Raw genomic sequence first — 4,329 nt, forward strand, 5'->3', positions numbered from 1 at the left:
ATAGACAAACAACAATAACTTTGGGTATAAATACTATTATGTTCATAGACAAACAACAATAACTTTGAGTATAAATACTATTGCGTTCATAGACAAACAACAATAACTTTGTTTATAAATACTATTGTGTTCGAATACAAACAATAACTTTGGGTATAAGTACTATTGTGTTCATACACAAACAACAACTTTGGGTATAAGTACTATTGTGTTCGTTCACAAACAACAATAACTTTGGGTATAAATACTATTGTGTTCGTACACAAACAACAATAACTTTGGGTATAAATACTATTGTGTTCATACACAAACAACAACAACAACTTTGGGTATAAGTACTATTGTGTTCGTACACAAACAACAATAACTTTTAGTATAAATACAATTATGTTAAAACACAAAGATTTAAACAAACGTGTGTGTTTTGTGGCAGCAAGATTTAAAATTTCAATTTAAATGAACACTCTTTACGTGACTCTTGTGTTAGTTAAAATCTTCAGTATATTATCCAAGTTAATGTTCTGATAACTACCTGACACTTCTAGCCTCTTCCATTCTCTACTAGATTAGTTTATATAATTCTAGAACCAAAACGTAATAGACAATAAAAACTTACCTTGGTTACCTGTCAGACTTCCCAAAGGCCGTGATTGTCTTGAGTATAGCAACTTCGGACTGAATAGCGGTTCCGTCACACATAATGAACTTTACAAACGCGTAAACTGACGTCATCTTGTAGTAACGACCAATCAATTTTTTTTTAGACTTCCTTGTGATTTATAATATGTGTTGTGTCTCGTGCTGTTTTATTTGATTTCAAAAGCAAGCATGTCAATAGACAATAGGTTTAAGTTTATCTCGGGTATTGAACCCAAAATTATACTGCTATAAGTCTTCAAGCTTACAGCTGATCCCATGGGTGAGGGGCAGATGTTAAAAAAAAATAATAATCATCATCGGCAAAATAAAACAACCAAACACTTGTTTCCAGTTACTGTAATTGTTAGACAAACACTTCATTAGTTGTAATTTCCCCTATATCGCTAGACAAACAATTGATTATTCAACTAAAACGTATTGTTGCGTCATCGAGATCATGTGATTCTCACGCTCTCTATTATCTAGAATTATCCTGTACTTTGGCGAATGTTCTACTTCTTACTAGATATAGGGTAGGCGGGTATATAAAAGAGGGGAATGTAACGTGTCTGGGTAGAGAGTGAGTAATTGAACTGCAGTTAGAGAGCACGAGAGACGTTACAGTGTTTGTTTAGCGCGATTGTTGAAGTTGAGTGTATTGGTAAAGTTATATTCGGAAATAATAAACCAGTTTTATTAAGAAAGAACTTGTGTCGCTTAAGTTTCGTCGGAACGAAGTTACGGAAAGTTAATTAACAAACGGAGACGTAACAGTATGAAAGCTGTTTGAATTTTTGCTGTCGCTTGTCTTGGACAAAGGAAGTTTATCACGTGGCGGATGTCTTTGTCACGCGAAACTGATAAAAATATATCGCGCTCATTTCCCGGTCTGCATGTCCTACGTATAAGTAAATAAAAAAATATTAGAGTAACAGATCATGATCGGGATGACGTTTACATTACTACAACTATATATTAACATCTAAGTAGTGATGTCCAGTATAACCAAGTTGTGATCTTAACGTTTACTTTACTAGAACTATCGTTATCATATAAGTAGCAATGTCAAGTATAATTAAGGAGTGATCTTGACGTTTACATTACTAGAACTATACATTAACATCTAAGTAGTAATGTTCAGTGTAACTAAGTTGTGATGTTGACGTTTATATTACTAGAACTATATAACAACATCTAAGTAGTAATGTCAAGTATAACTAAGTGGTAAAAAAAAACCATTTATTGGATTATTACATCCCATTTAATCATGATAAAAACCATCTGTTGGTTTGTTACATCCCATTTAATCATGATAAAAACCATTTATTGTATGGATACATTCCATTACAATCATGATAAAAACCATTTATTGTATTGTTACATCCCATTTAATCATGATAAAACCTTTTAATGGATTGTTACATCCCATCACGATAAAAACCATCTGTTGGATTATTACATCCCATTTAATCATGATAAAAACCATCTGTTGGTTTGTTACATCCCATTCAATCATGATAAAAACCAATTATTGTATGGTTACATTCCATTTAATCATGATAAAAACCATCTGTTGGATGATTACATCCCATTTAATCATGATTAAAAACCATCTGTTGGATTGTTACATCCTATTTAATCATGATAAAAATAATCTGTTGGATTGTTACATCCCTTTTAATCATGATAAAACCGTTTATTGGATTGTTACATCCCATTCAATAATGATTAAAACCATTTATTAGATTGTTACATCCTATTTAATCATGATAAAAATAATCTGTTGGATTGTTACATCCCTTTTAATCATCATAAAACCATTTATTGGATTGTTACATCCCATTTAATAATGATTAAAAACCATTTTTTGGATTGTTTCATCCTATTTAATCATGTTAAAACCATTTAGTGTATTGTTACATTCCATTTAATCATGATAAAAAATCATTTATTGGATTGTTACATCCTATTTAATCATGATAAAAGTAATCTGTTGGATTGTTACATCCCTTTTAATCAAGATAAAACCATATGTTGGATTGTTACATCCCATTTAATCGTGATTAAAAAACATTTATTGGATTGTTACATGCTATTTAATCATGAGAAAAACCATTCATTTAATCATGATAAAAATCATTTATTGGATTGTTACATCCCATTTAATCATGATAAAAACCATCTGTTGGTTTGTTACATCCCATTTAATCATGATAAAAACCATTTATTGTATTGTTACATCCCATTTAATCATGACAAAAACCATTTATTGGATTGTTACATCCAATGTAATCATGATAAAAACCATTAATTGGATTGTTACATTCCATTTAATCATGATAAAAAATATCTGTTAGGTTATGTTCTATTTCACAATGATAAAAAAACATCTGTTAGGTTATGTTCCATTTCACAATTTTAAAAATAATCTTTGCTTCTTTACATTCTGTTCCACAATGCTAAAAACCAACTGCCATATTTTTACTCAAAATTCACAATATAAAAAAAATATGTTGATTTATTACATCTTATTTCACTAGACCTTGCATTTTAGTTGTTTTTTTCTAATATGATACACCAGTTTCCCTTATCGTAGTAGCTGTTTTGTATTGAAACTCTTTGAATTCCTTCAATAAGTGACTCAATTTCTCCTTTCTTAAAGACATGGTAGAATCTGTGAAATGTTTCACCAGGATTTGTAGTTTGTGTATCATAAGTGTTAGATAGTTTTCTACACCAAGGAACTAACATGTCTTGCTGTTTGAAGCAAGTTCTGTTCGTATGAATGGGGAGTTTACAGTCTGAGGCTGCTAGCGATGCTGATTCAAATGGGACTATTGGGATACTGATGTCAGCCGAGCCACATGCATTGTTTACTTTTGATTCTTTGGAAGATTTCAAATAATTTGAGGGACCATCAATTTTGTCCTGCTCCATGGCCCACACATATACTAATGCCTGACCTCCTGGACGAAGAAGTCTCACTAATTCTTGAAATGCAAGCAAACGTCGATTCTACGAGATAGAAAAAATTACACTGATCATCAAATGTGCTTAAAGCTTGACAACAACCATCAAACACATTTACAGCATGACAACAACCATCAAACACGTTAACAGCTTGACAACAAACATCAAACACATTAACAGCTTGACAACAAACATCAAACACATTAACAACTTGATAACAACGATCAAACACGTTTACAACTTGACAACAACCACCAAACACGTTTACAACTTGACAAAAACCATCAAACACATTAATAGCTTAACGAGAAACACACTAACAGCTTGAAAAAAACGTGTTTCATGGTTGTTGTCAAGTTGTAAATGTGTTTGGTTGTTGTCAAGTTGTAAACGTGTTTGATGTTTGTTGTCAAGTTGTAAATGTTTTTGATGGTTGTTATCAAGCTGTTAATATATTTGATGTTTGTTTCAAGCTGTTAATATGTTTGTTGTTTGTTTTTAAGCTGTTAATGTATTTGATGTTTGACAACTTGACAACAACCAAACACATTTACAACTTGACAACAACCATGAAACACGTTTATAACTTGACAACAAACATCAAACACATTTACAGCCTGACAACAACCATCAAACACGTTAACAGCTTGACAACAAACATCAAACACATTAACAGCTTGACAACAAACATCAAACACATTAACAACTTGATAACAACGA

At 31.4% G+C, this 4,329-nt stretch overlaps 1 protein-coding gene across 1 annotated transcript in view; it reads right to left on the reverse strand.

Annotated features, from left to right (window-relative positions):
- LOC106474682 overlaps positions 1-1,089 on the reverse strand; it is a 4,934-nt gene extending 3,845 nt beyond the window's left edge. Inside the window, exon 1 of the mRNA XM_013935373.2 lies at positions 617-1,089. The gene's annotated coding sequence lies outside the window, so the exon portion shown is untranslated. The remainder of the gene's footprint in view (positions 1-616) is intronic.
- Between the last annotated feature and the right edge of the window lie 3,240 nt (positions 1,090-4,329).

This window comes from Limulus polyphemus, unplaced genomic scaffold (genome assembly GCF_000517525.1).
Source record: "Limulus polyphemus unplaced genomic scaffold, Limulus_polyphemus-2.1.2 Scaffold7529, whole genome shotgun sequence".
Taxonomy (NCBI): Eukaryota; Metazoa; Arthropoda; class Merostomata; order Xiphosura; family Limulidae; genus Limulus; species Limulus polyphemus.